We start from the raw sequence: 21,821 nt of genomic DNA, 5'->3' as shown, positions 1-21,821 counted from the left end.
TCCGTCGTGTTACCGTTGTGATTTCTATCGTTGTCATCCGCTCAGATCAGAGTGTGAGGGAAGCCTGACACTGAATGAAATGTCACAGGGGCCCTCCCACCACGCTGATTGTGTGTGTGTGTGTGTGTGTGTGTCTGTTTGTACAGTGTGGTGGTCATGGTCTGGCGACCCACAAAGCCTCCACCCGCCCTTGTTGTGTTTGCTCTTCTAACCCCCCCCACCCTCTCTCTCTCTCTATCGCTCTCTCTTTCTCACTTTGCCTTTGCACACAGTCACTGCCATCTTAAATTATCTCCATCTTCCTCACCCCTCCATCCTCTCCCCCTCTCTGTCTTACTCTCCATCTCTCACGCACGCGCGCGCGCGCACACACACACACACACACACACACACACACACACACACACACACACACACACACACACACACACACACACACACACACACACACACACACACACACACACACACACACACACACACACACACACACACACACACACACACACACACACACACACACACACACACACACACACACACACACACACACACACACACACACACACACACAGTCTGCCTGCCTGCCTGTCTTGTCTCTTACACATAACAGGCATAATCCCTCTCTTTCTCTCTGCTCTTCCTCCTTTCTCTGTTCCTCATCCCTGGGAGGGGCGCAGACCGAAGAGGCGCTGTGTTTGTGTTCATGTTTCTGTATCATTATGTACCTGTGTGTGTGTGCATTGTATGTGTGTGTGTGCATCCATAGTGTACTGTATGTGTATGTACATGTTTCAAACACACGTCTTGTATGTCTAACTGTATAACTCATTACACAACCATTGTGTCCAGTTTGTGCTTCTGTCTTACATCAGCTGATCTCATACTTTCTGATACTAATCTACAGGGTGCATACGGCATACTCTGTCTACTCTATTGTACCATATAGGACCCTGGTTGGTGTGTGTGTGTGTGTGTGTGTCATTGTATGGGGTAATTCTATTTAACCTGGTGAATTCTGCTGGATAGTGCAGTCACAATGCCTCAGGGAGGCCAGGGTGTGTTTGAGCCTCTCTGCTTTATTACCTACCTGAAGCAGGACCATTCTCTCACACTCTCTCTCGTGCACACACACATGCACACAAACACAGGCACGCACGCAGGCACACACACACACACACACACACACACACACACACACACACACACACACACACACACACACACACACACACACACACGCACACACATAGTCATACATAGTCATACACATGTATACACACATTTGTGCACTCACATACATATTTGTGGGTGTGCTTGTGCAGGCAAAACCACACACACTCATCCTGTTTGCTACGTGTAATTTACTGGTCAGGCCCTGTAGGGTCCTGTGCTCTCGTGCAGCGCAGGAAGGCGTGAATAGAGCCTTGGCGCCAGTAATTGGACTTTAGAAGTGATTGGGGAACTTGATTGACCCCTGGTAATGGATTTGAGTGAATAATTATTTGTAGTTATGGTTGGAAGATGATATCAGGGAGAGAGAGAGAGGGATAGAGATGGAGAGAGGGAGAGAAACGTTCCCAATCCCACCAGTGTGACTCACCCCTTGCTGCCGGAGCAGAATGCTGCCAGCACTCAATTAATGAAATCCAGCTGCTCGTATTCCCTGACCAACCATCCAAACCCCCCCGCCACACACACACGCCCAGCGCCCCCAAACACACAAGAGAAAATAGAAAACAACACATGCTGGAATACAGTGTTGATTTGACTCTGAGAGTGTAAAAATTGATCCACTGGGGTCTGGTCAGGGGAGGAATAAAAAAGGGTTATCTTTGTTCCCACCTTTTACCCCATTTCGCACAACTGGCAGCCCGTGACCCGTCACAATACTGATTATAAAATGTCCCCCTACCCCACCCCCCAAACCCTCGCCTGCTCCAGGTAGGAGACATTAAGGTTGATAGCTTCTGAATATATATTTTTTTCTCTTAAGTGCCCGAGGCATACGTTGAGCACTGCCCCCCTGGCGGCCATGTTAATGAGACCTCTCAAGATGGCAGCCAGCGCCTCCTCAGGACACAGAATGCAATCACCGGCTTATCCGCCAGCTTTAATTGGCTGGCCGTGCCTCCGCCGGCCCCTGAGTGAATTGGGCTTGGCGCTGGACTGTGGGCAAAGATAGATTCTGACCCTGAAAAAGGCCTGTGGTAACATCACACTGGGTATCACACAGATAAGGATTAGAGACAAAACAAAAGCGAGAGTGCCAGGTGGTTAGTGCTGGCTAAAAGAAAGCAGAGACAATTTTGCTTGTTTGTGCGTCTGTTTACCTACCTGTGTGTGCATGCATCCTGCACTTTATGCATGAATTTAAGGGCATCAAGACCAAGAAAGAGAATTAAGAATGTGAAAAGGCATGCAGTCTCCTCCTCTCCTCTCCTCTCCTCTCCTCTCCTCCGCTCTCCTCTCCTCTCCTCTCCTCTCCTCTCCTCTCCTCTCCTCTCCTCTCCTCTCCTCTCCTCTGAGGCTGTGGCCCAGATAAGTGATATGCAACATCCTCCTCTTTACACCCTTATCTTGTCCTCTTTCATTATTTCGCTCTCTCTCTCTCTCTCTCTCTCTCTCTCTCTCTCTCTCTCTCTCTCTCTCGTTCTTCATGTTGACCACTCTCTCTTGTCTCCCTCTCGTCTTGTCATACTAAATTCCTCTTCTCTTTACTGCTGCCTACATCCTCTCCTGCCTTCATCTCTCATCCTCCGCTCCTTTACCCCCAACCTCCATCTGTCTTGTCTTTCATCCCTCCTCTTCTTTCGTGTATCATCAGATGGCCAGCTCAGTGTCGTGTAGCCGTGCCCTCGTCTCTGGTCCTACGTCAAAGAGGCTGGCTTCTTAAGGTTGTCTGTATGGGGGGGCAGGTGGTGATTATATGTTCGGCAGTCTGCTCAGGATCGCCGCACTGGCATGCCGCGCTGTCTGCCAAGCCCTACTTCTTCATAGATGATTTGAAGCAGCAAAAGTAGGGAAAAGTACTCACATTCTTTACTTAAGCAGAAGTACAGTTACTTGTGTAAAAAATTACTTTGGTAAAAGTAGAAGTACTCATTCAACTAATTACTCAAGTAAAAGTAAAAAAGTACAGTACTGAAATGTACTGGAAGAGTAAAAGTAAAAAGTATTTTTACCGGATGTTCCTGTGCAAAGCCAATTGTAACCTCGGTCATATAATTTGAAGGCTATTAAAGATCCCACCAAACACACGTCTTAAAACTGGCCCAGGATTGGTTTCCAAACTGTGATGTGATGAATCAAGTAGACCCACCTCTTGAAATCTAATTCAGCAGTGGTTCTCAACCTTTTTGACTGAGTACCACCTCAGAAAATATTTGGCTCTCCAAGTAGGCTACCACCATTATGACTCATGTTAAAATACAGTAGCGTAGTCCTACCCCATCCTATTCAGCTATACTACAGGATACAGGGTATGTGGGCACTAGGGACATCTGAGGCTGAGCACCTCAATGTAAAATTGGCTATTTCGTCCAAAAAGTATTGTTACAAAATAAAATATTTGAAAAATGGTCTTAAGTAATGTTAAGTATACATGATGTGAACATGCACCGTACAGAATTCATTTTATCCTTCAACTTCTTGTTTATGCCCCAAAATATACAGGTTTTGTAGCAATTTGTAGCAATTGTAGAAATTCTAGACCATAATTGTCGAATGTTTAGGCATGTTCTAATCATGTATACTTTACTTTGCTTAAAAACTAAGAAAATAGCCAATTTTACATCAAGGTGCCCAGATGTCCCTAGTGCCCACCTATCCAGTTACCATACTACAGACAGACAGACAGACAGACAGACAACTGTACTGTACTTCATTCAAACACAGCAAGTGAGATACAAACCTACTTCAAAGTAAACGCGCACACACACACATACACACACACACACACACACACACACACACACACACACACACACACACACACACACACACACACACACACACAGCTTTTGCAATGCAGAGAGGCTGATATGTGCTTAAATTTGCTACTGGTGTAACAGTTTTTAATCGGACTTCAGACTTTATTCAATTTGTCTCGTTAAGAAATCAAGTGATTTGTCTGTGTCTGCACTTTGTGTTTGGTTGTTGTAAGATTAACTCACCATGCTGCGGAGGTTCAAAGAGTTTAACACACTTCTAGCCTTGATACAAGACTATGACCGATGACCGTCTTGATCCAAGGCTAACACACTTCCAAAGTGTGTACAATTTTTAAGTCACAGGTGCATGGTTTGGCCAAAATCTTGCGATTAATCCACATGGGTTGTCGTTTATTTTCGAGACCGGGCACCGCAGAATCATCAGCTGAGTTGTCAACAGCTTGTTTTCAACAGAAACAAACTTCCTCTAAAAACAGAGGATTTCAAAATAAAGCCACTTGTAATGATTAGTCACCCCTAGTTAAATGTTTTAGTCTACTTACAGGAAGTAGATAGACATTTGTAGTATGTTACATAACTGACGCTATAGATAAATGATAAGATAACATGTTGGTACCCTGTACAGCGGCGGTTCTTTTCGAACATTAAAACTATAAAGTAACGAGCCTGTTTTGAAACTGTATGGAGTAGAAAGTACAGATACTTGTGTTAAAATGTAATGAGAAAAAGCTTTAAAAAAATCTGAAAAATTAATTCTCAGTAATGTACAGATACCCGAAAAACTATTTAAGTACAGTAACAAAGTACTTGTACTTCCCATCTCTGCAAGCAGCCGACCCCAGTGCGCAGGCGGTTCAGCAGAGTCCATTGCCGGCGTGGTAGGTCTTCACTTTGACTCCATCTCCCGGGTCCCAGATGTAGTGATGGTTTCTTGTGAGCCCGGTCATCTCCCGCTCCTGTCATGTTTCGGGGCTTTCCTTGCCAGGGCGAGGGTAGCAGCCTCCTGTCGGAGGCCGGCCAAGGCGATTCCCTCTAGGACTAGCAGGTGGAACGCAGGAGTGGGCTTCAGGCTTCATTATTTGATGGCAACATCAAAGTTTTTGACGTGTGGGCTTCTGCTTCAGGCTTCGCAGTGTATTTAGGAGAACGACCGCTGCCTTTTTGGATTTGGCAGTGGTGACGCCCTCGATGTTGAGCTGTAGCACTGACAGGCCCTGGCCCTCGATGGTTGGGATGTCCGCCTGTCTTGTGGACATTAGTTTCACAAGATGGTCTTGCACCAGCTCTTGCTACTTGTGGTGAAGGCTGTCGTCTACTTCCCCTTTTCATCCCTCTCTCCATCCCCCTTTCCTGTCACTCCACTCTTCTCTCCCCCAGTTTCCTCTTCCTCTTATTCACCTTTCTGTCTGCCCTCCTTCTCTGCTAGCTTTTCCCCTTCTCCCGTTTACCTCTGCTCTTTCTCTCTCTCTCCCTTCGTCCACCTCTCCACTGTTTTAGATTTATTTTCTTTTTGCCAGTCTCTATTATGTGTGTGTGGCCTGGCCAGTCGTCTGGTCATCCTGCTGCGCTGGCTGGCAGGCAGGCAGGCAGACAGACAGACAGACAGACAGACAGACAGACAGATAGACAGGGCTGTGTTATGACAGCTAACATTGGAACATAAACTCGCTCTCCTCAACTACATGTGGAGGTCATGCTGTCAGAACCTGTCTACAGTTACACCACTGTACACGCACGCACGCACGCACGCACGCACGCACGCACGCACGCACACACACACACACACACACACACACACACACACACACACACACACACACACACACACACACACACACACACACACACACACACACACACACACACACACACACACACACACACACAGTGAGTAGACAGACACACACATTACATACAAAACCAAACATGTATATATATATAAATATATGTGCATAAACCTGCAAGCGCTGGAGTCGGACTTATACACATAGTACTATACATGCATACAACCTCAAAAACACACTATACATGCATACAACCTCAAAAAACACACACACACACACACACACACACACACACACACACACACACACACACACACACACACACACACACACACACACACACACAGAGCTCCAGTATGTGTGTGGATAGCTGGCACATGGCCCCAGCCCCCCCCCCCCTCCCCCTCCCCTGCCACAACCCCCAGACTCAGCAAAATGAAGCCATGAAGAGGAGTGGACACCAGCAGCACCCTTTACCCTACTCTGCTCCTGTTTCTGCTCACACAACACTGTTTCTTTCCTTTAAAAAAAATCGCTCTTCTTGTAAAGGCCTTATGTGATGCTCAAATTAATGAGCTGCTTTTTAGAGCCTTGGCAACCAGTAGGAACGCTGTTACTGGTTCCTGTTCGGGGCCGAGGGGGGTGTGTGTGTGTGTGTGTGTGTGTGTGTGTGTGTGTGTGTGTGTGTGTGTGTGTGTGTGTGTGTGTGTGTGTGTGTGTGTGTGTGTGTGTGTGTGTGTGTGTGTGTGTGTGTGTGTGTGTGTGTGTGTGTGTGTGTGTGTGCGCGCACGCGGTGGAGGGGCAGTGGCTGTTAACTACCAGTGCCAGACTCTCTCCCACCTCCCCTACTCGCGTTAACGACTGCTCACTGTGGCTACCCTGAGGGCCATACAGTACACTCACACACAGCACCCTGTGTCCATCCGGCCAATAAACAACAACAGAAAACTCTGCTCTATCTCGTCTCTTCTTTCTGGTCCCATTGTCTTTGGAGGATGTTACAAGGCGATTGCCGTGTTACAATTGATTACATCCATAACAACAATTTCAGCCAGCAGACAACATCCTATCCATGGTGTTGTCACGTTTCTCTCCAACTGTCCTGTATCAGCTTGTGTACGGGGCCAGAATGGCAGTGTTCAGTGAGGTTCAATGTAACGATGAGAACGGGTCATTCTCCGCCCGACCGAACACACTCTGCCCCGCCCCACCCAGGACAAGATGGCAGCACCCCTGGTAGTCCATCAGCAGTTGTTGTTGCCCTGGCATGTTCCTGGCTCTCTTTGCTGGTCCGGGGGCAGTGCCCCCGCCACACCGAGGCCCTGCGAGAGGGCCGAAGGGGCCTCCGGCCTTTGGGTTTGTCACGCCAGGTCGGTTGACATTTCGAGAAGCCATGCCAGAACTCCGTGGGCACGCCGTTTCGACTCAGCCCGGACAAGCGGTATGGGAGCAGACAAGTGGACTCAGGCAGATGGGCAGGCTCTGGTGCCAACCTGCGCTGGACCGTACCGGGGCCACTGGCCTGGCAACTGTCAACCAGTCCAGCCAGACATGAGCGCTTGCTGGCACATGGATGAAGGGGACAGGTGTCTCCCCCTACCACCAAGCTGTGGCTATGTGCTCATATGTCCATGTGTTTGTTAGAGGGACAGAGCAGAATCAATCTGTTAGCATATATATTGTATTTGTATTTATTAGAGTCAGCTTGTTAAAATCCATAGAGTCAATACCCCCTATGGACCTCTTATATGATCAGTCAAGGACCAGTGAAACCACGATGGCCTTTGTTCTCCTAACACTAATGTACACTCCAGTTCAAGCTAACACGCTAGCTTGAAGATCAGTTATTTTCGGACACAGTCCTACTACGCCTACGGAGTATAATTTAGGCTTTAGTTTTGGTTGGGTGCTAATAATGTTGGTAAACAAACCTTATATAGCTGCAGTTGTTCTAGGCAAAATTTTTGTTTTAAAATGTTGGATGTGCATATTTTGCTTCATATTTGTCAGTTGCAATGATTAGTAATGTCTATGAACCTCAATCGCAAACCCAACCAGTCTGACACTCGTGTCTGATATCATCAAGGCTGCTTTGGTGAGCGTGTGCGCAGTGAAGCATGTTTGTGTTCAATCAGTACCTGTATGAACTGCTTTTTCAGAGCGCTCTGCTGTGTTGCACATCTCAGCCAGACCGGCTGCAAAAGGAAGGACATTAATCTCAGCTAAATCAAATAAATCAAGGGCAGTTTAGAAAAGAGCTGTCAGGGTAATTGTTGTGATAGCCATTCCCTGGCTAACCCCAAGCGCTAGCTCTACTGGAATGCATGATCACTGCAGTCCAAAATGTGCTATGGCTCTGGGAACTGCCTGTGTGGTCAAGGGTCTCCCCTTATTACTTTTTTCCCTAACTTTATTTATCCTGGAAAGTTAACAGAACCTGTTTTTGTAATTCTTTTTTCAGCAACTCTCTGCTTCACACTCACTCACACAGTTAAATCACATTCAAACCTGGAAGCTGCTGGAAATGGCTTGTGCGCTGGGCACCGCTAGTGAAGTGATTGTGGCTGTGCCTTGCACAACAGCACTTCAACAGTAACAGAGAGCATTTTTTTTAGTTTACTTTCCCCAACCAGATTTTCCCATTCATTTCACTGACTGGAACCGGCAACCTTCTGGTTACATGCCGGATTTCTGTGACCTCTACCACGATGAGAGACATCTGCAGTTTTATTTCTTTCTCAAGTCTGTTATCTTCGGCTCAGCACCTGCCTTATTTGGGATTGGATGTGTGTGTTCCTCTTCATTAACAGACATCTGCAGCAACCCAATTCTATATGCTTGTATTCTCTTAATTTATAAAATCCCATGAAGAGAAGTGATGATGACAAAGATTGCATTTAGCAATCACTGCTACACAGTCTAGTACAGAGAATTGGTCCCAAACAAGACGTGATTTCCACATGGTACAAAAACCAAGCCAGAGCACAGTATCGGTTTGATATTTTCCTGTTAAATGTGACCAGTGATTCACACAACAGATTGTGCCTCTAAAGGAAAAAAGACCTCTAATATTGGCCAAGCTGCCGTTAGTGCGGTTGGTAAACGATTTGCCCAAGAGCCAGCACTACACTGATAAAAAAAAACAACAACCATCAAACCTAATCTCCACTGCCACTCTGAATCCAGGCTGAAAGAGCACATTCTGGTATTTACATATAAAAGAATGATAAAGCCATTCAAAGGCTCCATATTGGTGGGTCTGGGGGGATGATACAGTAGAGAAAATGGAGCTGGAAAGAGCAGCGAGTGAAAGGGGCTACAATGACTGACCTCAGCTCCTCTCTCAGCCAATGAGGGTTAAATGACTATCTGGGCACCTTGGCAACCATTGCTGTACTCCTTCCTAGGCAGGATGTGAACTGGATGAACCCACAACTCTGCTGGTTTCCATCAGGCACTTTAAGATTCACTGGTGAACCTAACAGCATACTCACCATAATTGGCAGAGTATTCAGTAGAATTATTGACTGACGCTGAATGGTCATGGCATGTGTATTTGTATTGTATGTAGCAAGGTAGCATTTTATTCTTATTCAACCAAGACATGTCTGGGTCTAGACAATGGAGTTTTGTCTTGGAAAGTGTACAAAAGTCCTATTTAGTTCCCTTTACATCTAATTCTCCAACTGAATCCATACAGTACTGTATAGGACAATATACTTGTCTCCTGTAGATGGTGCCAACGTGTGTGTGTGTGTGTGTGTGTGTGTGTGTGTGTGTGTGTGTGTGTGTGTGTGTGTGTGTGTGTGTGTGAGACTGCATGCATCGCCTTTGTGTTTGGGTATTCTTGATTGATCAAGAGATCTGCTGGCTTTCACCTTGAACATGAGTGACACAATAGCCAATGGAAAGAACACATGACAAAGGCTCCAGATGTAAAGAACTCGGTATGCTACTGTAAGTTATTCAAGGTTTTAACAGAATGCATTTTAAACACAGACAAAGTTTAATAAGTTTGTGGAATAAAGTTTCAACTTTAACAACCTTTTCTTTCCCCTTTTGGACTCGGAGGTGTGGCATGACTGTTGTCTGCACATGGTCTGTCATTGACTGTTTTATTTACATTTCTGGCTTAAAGCGGCATTGCGCAATCATTGTAATAGTCACAAAGACCTGAAAATACATACATGGAGTTAAATAGGTCATAAGCACCCTACTTCCATGTTTACGCGTCATGTTAACTGACACACCCTGGGACTTAACCACTTGAACCCCACCCACCACCATGCCTATTCTGGGGGGAACATTCGCTGATTTACAAGCTCACAACAATGATAACATGAACACCTCAATGATAACTCAGGTTTATGTCGTTAATACTAGTATCTATTGAACAACCCTTCATTGTCTAGGCTTCCAGAGTGAGACCACTTTAATTGGCTGTGCATATTCAAAACGCGTCAGATGGGGCAGCTTCTCCGTTCACTTCCATTATATGGGAGAAAAGGGGCTTAGTGTCCATGTGCCATAAAACCGGCACTGCCTACAGCAAGATAACATGGAAAATGGATGCGTGTGATCGATGAGGTGCGTCTGTCTGTGACACACACACATGCCTTGCCTTAATAGCATTAATGCCCACATAGTTGATTGGTTAGATGCTTTATTTGTCATTTGTGTGCTCGGACGTCACAGTACTGATGCCATAGAGATGACTACCGTCATAAACTATTTGAGTATAATTACTCTCTCAATCCCTGCTCACATCAAGTTCTACAGTGGTACTGACAATGGGTACTGATGTCATAGTACTGACGTTACAGACTGGCCTCCAAGCCCATATTGTAGTAGGGGACAACTGTCTAACAGTGCAGCTAACCTTTTTTGCACTGTAACATTTCACTGCCATGTCTTTTTTCAGCATGGGACATAGGTTGGCACGGGGAATAGATGAGAAGTTGGGTAAAGTGGAATTTCGGCCTTCTAGATCGACCTCTTGTAGGGTTCAAACAGCTCCTGCTGCTTTATGTTCTGACAACATGGCAGACACATTATGTTTTTGTCATTGTCATACATGTCATGAAAACCAATGATAGCCACGACAACCATTAAAAGCCATACCTTTTGCTTTTCAAACAAAAGTACAGCTGGCATTGCAACAAACAGATGTTGTCGTCAAAATCACAATCTCCTTCATGTTTTACATCCATGTTAAAAAGTCCGAGGAGGGGGAGGTGGCTGAAAAAACTGGAAAGACCGACAGGGATGAATGTGATGTGCGTTAATTTGTTTGACCCACTCCTTTCTCAAATGAGAATGGATGGAGAGATTCCCAGTGTCTAGATTGGAAGATGGATGAGTGTGTGGCTGTGACTCTAATTGATTGAAGACAGGAATTCAGTTAGGGCTAATTGAATCGTGGAAATCATTAAAAGCTCAAGTGTGTAAGATCATTAGGACGAGCTAACCAGGTTGTAATCAACCCACTGGTGGAAATAATCTTCCGGGATCTGCACAAAAGGATTTAGTCAAGTGCAATGCACTTAAAGAAAATACACTTAAACTAAGAGTTGGGTCTATCTACCTATTCATCTGTCTGTTCCATTCATCCATCTATCTATCTATCTGTCCGTCCCTACACCTACCTACCCACATAATTGGTTGGTTGCTTTATTTGTAATTTGTACTGTACATGCAGGCATGTATTAACATAGAACTTTACCTATAACCATTTAAACCCTATATACTTTGTTGTCCCCCAGGGGTATGTACTTGGCCCCCTCCTTTTATTCCCTACTACACCAAATCTCACCAAAGCCTCACCAAAGCTCACAATGTGTCGCACCGCGGGACGTGTTGTGAGCTTGTAGATCAGCTATTTTCACTATATTTAATACGTAGAAGGCTTAGTGGTTAATTCATAATGTACTTTTTTTCTTTCCTAGATAATGTAGTGTAGTCAAAACTTAAAGTACAATATTTGTCTTGTAATGTTTACGTTTGATAATATCACAATTTAACAGTTTAATTAAAAACGTATTAACCACATTAACCCTGGTGTTCCTTATTTTTTTTTCAAATATAGAGAAAATACCTGTAGCAGATATACAAGTTCACAACATGTCGCTTGTTGATCAGATATTTTTGCTATTTGTCTTAAGTGTATAGGGCTTAAAGGATGACTTCAGCCATTTTCAACCCATCTTCACATAATTGGTCCTCACTAATGTAAAAAGAAAAAATCTACTAGGTCTGTGTCTCATAGACCCCTTAACAGACGACGTCACACTGGTTGCAAGCGATAAGAACCACTATTGCGCTCGCAGGTCCAGCACAGAGGGTGCGTTCGGAAATTGCGCACCGGAGCACACTCGCCTATTAGTTTGTATTGGCCAGTGCGCTCATTGCTGTATTTCCGAACGCACCCTATGTTGGGAATTGATTGCACGAAACAATCACCTGTGTGTTCAGTCTCAATGTTGGTAAACAAATAATTGGTCTATAGGAGGACTGTGGACAGTTCAGAAACCCGCCTACCAGTGACATCATCGTTAGACAGTTTTTTTTTTTCAAACAAGATTTCATTTTTTTAATTTAGATTTTTATTAACGCGAGAACAATGGCTTCTATTATAGCATGCTAACTTTCCAGGAATAGAGAGCCTGCAGTTTCTATTAGCTTGGATTCCCCATCGATGATGTCACTGGTGGGCGGGTTTCTGAACTGTCCAAAGCCCTACTCTGAGACACAGACGGGGTAGACAAAAATGCTACCATATTATAATGAGCATTAGAGAGGACCAATTATATGAAGATAGGTTGAAAATCGGTGAAGTCGTCCTTTAAGTGGTTAAGAAAATGCCCCCCCCCCCCATCTGTGTTTTTTCTTCATCTTCTTTTTACAAAGAACAAAACAAAAAACCCTGGGCAGAAGGTTATATTTCACATATTATATTAATAAACAAAATGCTGTGTTTTTAAACATCTCTCTTCTTTTAACTGTCTTGGTCTGTAGTAGACTTTATGGTTTTTCCTGCAACAGATTCCCAGGGTCGAGCAGAGGTCAGCGTTCTACTTCATTACCCCACCCAGGGAAATGAGCAGTCTGATTAGTTTGGACTTGACCTTGGGCTGTTCTCGTCTATAACGCCAGACTCTCTCTCTCTCGCTCTCTCTCTCCTGCTAAATATGCCTACTTCAGATCTCAATGGACCTGAATCATTGGAATCATCACATCTCATAATGCAGAGAGCGGGTCCGTGAGAGGGCAAAGGAAGCGGCGCACTGTTTGTCGACGGGTTATTTTGAATTACATTACGTCAGTTGGTTTTCAACCCTTTTGATATCAAGGTCCATTATTTATTGGGCATTTGAGCCACGGATCCACCGTTTGATGAGATTTAGACTCTCAGACCCAAGACTTTAGAATATTTAGTAGATTTTGTCCACAATTCCATCCATGCTGTATTGATATTGGTACCATTAGGAGAGATAACAGGCCAACGTCGATCAAAATAACAATTATTTAATTAAGTAATGCAATAATTATTTAATTAAGCAATGCAATAATTTAACTCTTGAGCCTAAAATGAAACCAAATGGACCATTTTACACTCGAGTTAAAGATCTATAAGGGTCCATTTGGTTACCAACTCTCCATCATTTAGCTGGGGACCACCTGGAACCCCCCCCGGACCACTGATTGAAAACCACTGCATTACATCAGTGGTTCTCAGCCTGTTCTGGATCAGAGCCCACTGGAAAATGTTGAAAAGGCCGGGCCCACCCATCATGACCACTCCTTTCAGTTCATGTTTATTTGTGTTTTCCGGCTTGGATCAATGGAACTAACATTATGTTCCTATTTAGCGTTATCACAATGAATACTGTCATGGATGTCATGAAAGAATTCCATGACATTTGAAAAAAAAAAAAAACATTGATTGTTTTAATATTAATGTTATATTATCATTACAGTGTTTTGCCAATTAGTTGGGGGCCCACCACGGCCCACCAGTGGCCACGGACCACAGGTTGAAAATGACAGTATGACGTGATATTAACCACCAAAACCCCAGCATCCGTTTTGTGGGGAAAGTTTTCGCTGAAAAAATAGCAGATCGACAAGCTCACAACGCACATGCTATTTCCAGCGAAAGCTTTCCCCACAATAACAGAAAACAGAAAAGACACCAGTCTTAAGCCCTGAGGGACTCCGGTTACCCATATGGGGTTTAAGTGGTTAAAAAGGAGACGGAGACAGATTGTAATGGTTGAAACTCAAACGGACCAGAGGCTGGATCTGAGAGAAGAGCTGGTGGTCTGACCGTCGTCCACAGCATAACCAGGCTAACCTATTGGTGGTGTCCGTCATGCGGCGCCATGGTAACAGCAGAACCTAACGACAGGGGATTTGCCTAGCTGGCTTTACTTCAGACATGATCATAGCTAAGTGATGCCCCCCCCCTCCCCTCTGGCATTTGTTACATTCCTCCTCTTCTCATCTACAATGTGCTTGTTGTCCAGTAGGAGTGGTCATATCGTCACAGTTGGGCAGAAACCTTGTATCTGCACATTTCAGCTTATGTTTTTTTTCTCCTTAAATTTATGTGTCACGCAAAAAAAGCAGCGAAAATGGACGATCTACTGTACAAGCTCACAATGCGTCGCATTTTGACGCCTTATGAGCTTGTAGAATGCCTGTTTTAGCTATTTTGAAAGATCTTGAATGTGAAAGTGTTTTTTTATTTATTGATGGAAGTCAAAAATTTAAACAGCAACGTGGTACAGTCAGACATCAAGGCTAAAAGGATAACACAAAAAGGTCCTGGGGACTTCCTTGTGGTCCTGTATTCCTTGTGGTCCCGTATTCAATTATGTATGTATTCAACTCATCAACACAGCATAAAACAATAACACAATAACACATGTCATCAACAAATACAAAACCCTATTATGGTGTGTCTGTGGGTTTTTTATAAATATTTAACCAATGAAAAGTATTGACAAGAGCTCGTGACAAACAATAACTACATTGATCCATTAGAAATTAACGTTTTTTTTTGCACATACAAGGTTTCCACCCGACAGCAGTGATATCTGGCAGTAGCCAGGGGGGTATATGATTTGTCCTCTCTACACCCCTGCTGATTCAGGCTTACTGAAGTCTGGCTACACCAGCACCAAAGCCGTGTGGGTAATCCCCCTCCTCTTCTGCGGAGACCCCCCACGGTGCTTCCTGAATCAGATTGCTGCTGACCACCCCCCCTGCAGAGTGATGTCTCACCCCCAAGATTTGGGGAGTGGGCACCACGGGGGGTCAGCTGCCAGTGATGCTGGGCCCTCCGGGGTTGGGCACCGGTAGACAGGCATGTAAATACATGTCCTTGCCTGCGTGTGTGTGTGTGTGTGTGTGTGTGTGTGTGTGACTACTTCACATCAGCAAATGAGTGATACTCCGTAGGGGAGCCACAACAACTGGGGGTTCTTCTCACACCTGAATTGTCTCAGCCGTACACCAACGCCGCTTTCCCACTCTGGGTGCGGCTTTTTTGAGTGTGAACGTTTACGGAGCACAAAGGAGTGACCTTGAATGTGCTTCACTAGTCGTGGCTCGTCTTGTGTCCTCAGTTCCCTACTTTTGCAAAATGCTGCACATTCCATACAGATCTATACAATTTGCAAACCACATCACACATTGAATAAACAGGTGGAGCCTGGTATTCGCTTAATTCTCCATTAAAATAGAGAGAGAGAAAAAAAATGCTGAATGGATTTGTGAATCAAGCGAGCAGCTTCAGGGGAGCTTTATTCCACACACTTTTGAGCCCTGGCTCCAGTCCATGCCAAATCGATTCCAGAGCTCATTTTCTCCTTTCGTTCTTTTTTCTTTCTTTCTCCACCCCCCCCCCCTCTGTTGCTCCATGGTGCCTTGGCTCGGCGCTCTCTCTAGCCTCGTACCACAGGCTTGTCTGCAGCAAGGCCTGTACATGGACGTACATTAGGGCCCTCTGTGTTGTTTATTTTCTCAGTCGAGGGCAGAAGATCTGTCTCCACTTAGCAAAGGCCTCCTGCCTCCCTTGATGGAGTGTGTATATGGGGGGGGGGCTGGGAAGTATCAATGCTGGTGTATGGGGGTGGTGGATTCGGGGAGCATCCGTATTCAGTGAGAGACGGAAAATGACCCAACGGTGGAAGAGGAGACAGAGAGAGGAATAGAGACATGGTGGTGAGGGGCGTCGAGAAGCGGATAAAGTGGGGAGAGACGGTGAAGGATTGAATATTGAGGAAAACAAGTAAACACAGGTAGAAATATACAGAGTACTCTGTAAAATGCTTAACTCTGAAATAGATACCCTAGTTAAGCAGCAGAAGGGGCTGAGAATTAGCAAGAGGGAAACACAAAGGAGGCAAAACAGATCTCTACCATAGAGAAGCGAGGGGAAACAGGGTGTGAGAGAGACCGAGAAAAACAGAAAGAGAGAGAGACACACACACCCACACACACACACAGTCTTGGAGAAACAGATGTAGAGAGCAAAATAGATTGCGACCCGTGAAGGAGCGAAAGAAGAGAGAGAACGATAGAGAGAAGAGAGGAAGAGACAGAGCCTAGCAGCTGGGAGCTCCCTCCCTCTCTCCCTCCCGCAGACACGTCTAAGCAGCTATCCTCTCAGGCCGGGGTCACGTCGGGTCGCAGCGGGATTACACTTTTGGCAAACAAGAGGGAGCTCCTCTCTCGCAAAGCCGCGCAAGACTCCCCTGTGACTCTCAGCAGCTGTAATAAAGCCAAGGCGCTCCTGAACCTACAAACAAAAAGCTAACACGCTATCGATCGACAGCAGCCAACTTTTGCGAGGTGGTGTCGAAAGGTCGACACTGTGCAGACAGCTTGGGCGGGGGGTGAAGGGCTATTATTGGGATGAGGGAAAATGGAGGGCCTTTCTTGTCCATAACACAGGGAAATTCTCCACCTTCTTCGGCCTTGGTGGACAATTTCATTAGCGGTGTCAGTTGCAGAAATTGAGATATGGCATGTGGATTGGAAGGAATTAAAATAATTCTACATAACCACAAAGACGGAAAGAAAAAGAAAGCCTAATGATGTCCGTTTTCCTACCGCAAAATCCAAATTAGGTTACTATGCTTCAGTCAATATCCATCCCCTGCAGTGTGTGTGTGTGTGTGTGTGTGTGTGTGTGTGTGTGTGTGTGTGTGTGTGTGTGTGTGTGTGTGTGTGTGTGTGTGTGTGTGTGTGTGTGTGTGTGTGTGTGTGTGTGTGTGTGTGTGTGTGTGTGTGTGTGTGTGTGTGTGTGTGTGTGTGTGTGTGTGTGTGTGTGTGTGTGTGTGTGTGCGTGTGTGTGCGTGTGCTCGTGCTCGTGCACGTGCGCTGGTGTGTGTGTGTGTGTGTTCGTACTTCCTAATCAACACTTCCACTCATAGGGAGGTCAGCTGAGCAGGCGAACGGTGCCCCGAGCGCTGCTTTGAACTTAATTAAGGAGCTTTAAACACGGACGAGGAAGATTCATTAATACCCAGGCAAGAAGATGAGCAGCCAGATGAGAATACGCCTAGACAGGAGTACAGAAAAAGAGCTGTGTGTGTGTGTGTGTGTGTGTGTGTGTGTGTGTGTGTGTGTGTGTGTGTGTGTGTGTGTGTGTGTGTGTGTGTGTGTGTGTGTGTGTGTGTGTGTGTGTGTGTGTGTGTGTGTGCGCGTGTGTGCGTGTTCTCATGGCTGTTGAACCTTAATAGGCTAACATCCAGGTTCCTCCTGTGATGGAGGGTCGCCTTCAGGGACTGCCTACCAAATTCTTTAGAAGCACAGTTTCTTCTTAAAGAAACAATTAACCGTTGTTTGTTTCTCTCTACTCTACATATATCGGGTTTTTTTTTAATTACAATTTTCCCTTTATTTTCTCAAAATGAATAACAATATACACAATCAATGTTCATAATGAAAATAATGGCAACAGAAAGGAGGAAACAAAAATCAAGAAGAAAAACAAACGGCAAGAGACAAAATCGTAGTTAGTGTTACAGGTAAGTGAGACAGTGTAACCATCAAGAGAGGTTAGAAGCAACCATCTCCCAGTGTCTCTGTACTGTAGAGCATTCCCAGAACACTATGTAAATACAGTATGTACCTGTCTACACCTACAGTAGCTGAAACACAAGATAAATAATAAAATGCCTTACTTCTAGCTTGGTAAGACATTTTCCAAACTTGTTACACAGCTAGCAGCTGAATATACTGTAGCATACAGATTTGAGTGAACTTTGGGGGATAGCACTGCAGTAAGGGAAGGTTCCACTAAAACTGTACTTGACCTCTCTACTCGCGAAAACAGAAGTGTACTCTGACTGTGTAAACAAATGGGTAAAGAAAAAGCTCCCATCTCTACCCATTTGCTGAAGCGAAAGTTTGACCGCCTAAGTAAAAAAACACAGGTTCCACTGCAAACTCCATCTCATCTGTAACTTGAGGAAACAAAAAGTCAGAGAAAGATGGAAAGAGATAGAGCAATGGCAGGCATGAAAGAAAGGGGGATTGAAAGTGAGAGGTGTGTGTGTGTGTGTGTGTGTGTGTGTGTGTGTGTGTGTGTGTGTGTGTGTGTGTGTGTGTGTGTGTGTGTGTGTGTGTGTGTGTGTGTGTGTGTGTGTGTGTGTGTGTGTGTGTGTGTGTGTGTGTGTGTGTGTGTGTGTGTGTCTCTCTCTCTCTCTCTCTCGCTCTCTCTCTCTCTCGCTCTCTCGCTCTCTCTCTCTCTCTCTCTCTCTCTCTCTCTCTCTCTCTCTCTCTCTCTCTCTCTCTCTCTCTCTCTCTCTCTCTCTCTCTCTCTCTCTCTGCGGCTGCCACCGGTGGTGTGAGGCAGGGCCCGTTAACGCAGAGTGCTCCAGACCAAGGTGTTCTATAGCTTGGGGGCTAACGCTAATAAATGAGTCCCTTAATGTCGGCAAACACTTTATCTCTGCTTCATCTGTTTTCATTAGGCAGGGCCAACCTTTGGCTGGGCGAGAACGTGCTGTAACTTTCATTACTACAACATACTGTATAGGAAGGGGAGATGGCGGGAGGGAGAGAGGGACCTTCCTTCCACTGGTCTTGTAAACACACCAGCTGTGCAGCTGAGATCTTTTTGTGATGTTGCGATGCAAAACGAACAATATTTTCATATTAATTCCACACGCCACCCATTTCTATGGGCAAGGGAAATCATCTACAACATTTGGAGCTGATCCCATACATACAGTAACGATGTGTACATAGTGTTACGATACCTAGCTCTTACTGTAAGTTAACCCCCATCTTCTTAGCCGCTACAGTACCAAATGACGGTTTAATTCTAATGTAAACGGCAGTCGAACCAGTTAAATCAACCTATAAACAGAAAACAATGAGCACCAGGGTGTAGGGTTCATTGTAGAGATGGACACATCCAAAACTAGCAGGAAAACATCTGGTTTGGGTCCATCCAAATTGCTCCCGGGCCAGTCCGTTTTTCCCCTTGTGTGATCCCTCCAATGTCTGCCTTGAAGAACAGCTAAGGTGGTGATTGTGTTCTCCATGGCACCCATGGTCCCCATGTTTTTTTGCTATCCTGAAATACTGAAATTCTACAAAAAAAAATTTCCAATTGCAAAAAAAATCCAGAAATGATTTGTTTTTATGGTCATTTAGATCTACGTCACACATGACATGTCGCCTAAAATAAAACTCAGTGGGTTACCTGCACCCCATCAACCATCAAGCACACTCATCTGCTTAGTGTGGTGCATGTGAAGCCCAGACATAAGGGCATCACAGACCTGTCTGTCTTATGTTGCTGAATGGCACTTGTCCCTCTAAGAAGTTTGTCGCCAACCACACAGGGCAGCAAAACAAGTTAACAAGCGGGAGCTATCAATCTGTCAATCCTCTCCATGTCCTGTTCAGATGAGCTTCCCTGTGTAGAGTCTAATTAAGCCACAGGCCCACTTCCGGAGCTCTTCTGTCCAATCCTTTACAGTAAGTTTCAGCTTTGCGACCATATTCCCCCCAGAACCTAAAGATTTTGGTTTGCAAGTGTTTCGAATAATGTCAATAAAATGTACTAACGATCACATTGTTAGTTTAGCTAGCTATAAGCTAACTAAGCAACAGCCAGTAATGTTGTGCTCTCTTACGTAGTCCACTGAACTAAGTTCAGATCACATTCACATTAAAAAAAGAAAAAGAAAATATACAGTAGCCAAAAACTGTACTCAAGTAAAATAATTATTTAAAATAATAATGACTCAAGTTGAAGTAAAAGTTGTTATCCAATTAATTACTTGAGTAAAAGTAATAAAGTATCCAGAGAATTTTTATTTTTTAAATTTTGACTTAATTATCTTTTAGCAAACTGAGGCATGTATGATGGAAAGGATGAGATCAGAGGAAAACATACCTTTTCTATGTGGTTTGTGTACAGATTTTGTACAGATATGGCTATGCAAAGGACTCCTTTGAACAAATAACATTTATTAAAGAATATTTAACATTATGTTTTGTTATAACATATTGCAGACAACTACTGTACATCACTATCCAACTGCAACAACATTTGATTTAAGCTGGCCATTTCTTTTATGTAGAAATAACCGTTAATTGTATTTCTTTAATTATTTATTCATTTAACAGTTTATTTACATAGGGTATTTGATTTTTCTAAATGTATTTACATAATGTCTTGCCATATCTTACCCAAAATAATGCATGAAAGTTACATGGTATACTGTAACTAACTGGAGATTAGGTCAATGTAAGTAAATACTGAAATAATGAAAACAGTTAGCTTGATGACTGGCTCCATGCAGTAACATTATATCATAGCCCAATATTCTTAACTAGTTTTAATTCCAGCTATTGGTGATTACTTTTCCACTTTACTTTTCCAAATGGTTATGCTCTCTAGTCAAAATATTTCTGTGAGCGAGGAACCAGGATTAGCTACTCTCTCCATGGTGAAACAGGTCTGAAAATCACACATAAATGTGTTTTAGCACATAAACGAACAAGAATAGCGTTTGGTGATTTCGCACCATATTTATGTACGGGTATCTGCAGTTTCTGCACCACTGGGAGAAAGGGAAGAGGGGAATGGCCACTCTGGGCTATATATGGTTCTCCCTTATTAAACCAATGTCAAAGTGCATATGGGGCTGAATGACCAACTTGGCAACTGGCTGTTGAAGCGTTGGCCTTGCTTTTATTTTCAATAAACTTTGCATTGGAACTAGAGAGTGTGGCGGCATTCTTTCCGTTTCAAAGTGAATATGGGGACCCGGGAGGCTGCAGCCATCTACGGAGAGCCCTCATGGGGCTAATGCATTCCTATAAACCTGCTGGAGCAAGCCTGGAACCATTATATATTCATGAGTCAATGAAAAAGTGTATGGAGAATAAAATAAACACTTACATGTTTAAAACATAGGCTCTGAGTGCTCTTCATTGACCTCCAACCAAAACAGCTCACTCTGCTGCACCCTCATTTGGCTGCCATACCTCCAGCTGTTCAATACTGGCTCACAGGTGCCCCAAAATAATGAATATAGTATGAGTCTTTACAAACCCCACTAGTGGCAGAGCTCTCATGATGGCAACATTGATTAGTCAGTCAGTCAGTCAGTTATTCAGCCTGTCCATACAACACTTTGATCCCAAACACCATATCTAGAAGATGACCCCATATCATTTTGGCTTTTTGAGGGTTCGAGGCCTATAGGCTCGAAGCCTCTTTGCATCTCTTGGCTTTCACTATTTTCCCGCCGTTTTTCTGTCCTGGCCTAACCGTGTGGTCCCTTTTTACGAAAATCGGCAAACTCACAACCATTGGCCAAAGGGTGGCGCTGTAGCACTCAATTGAAAATGCCAACTTTAAACAGGTACAACTCATGCCCTGTTTGACCTACAGCCATGAAACTTCGATACACACATGCGTCTCCTCACGCCTAACAACTTTCACACAGATTACCATGGATTCCTGGAGCATCTAAGAGGAGAGGAACAGGAGGCAGGAGCAGACAGAACAGGAGGACCAGTAGATGGGACAACAAAAAAAACAGGTCAC

The sequence above is a fragment of the Gymnoscopelus braueri genome, assembly GCF_963280865.1.
Source record: "Gymnoscopelus braueri genome assembly, chromosome: 2".
Lineage (NCBI taxonomy): Eukaryota > Metazoa > Chordata > Actinopteri > Myctophiformes > Myctophidae > Gymnoscopelus > Gymnoscopelus braueri.
The sequence above is the reverse complement of the archived record's forward strand: the minus strand, read 5'-3'. Positions refer to the sequence as shown.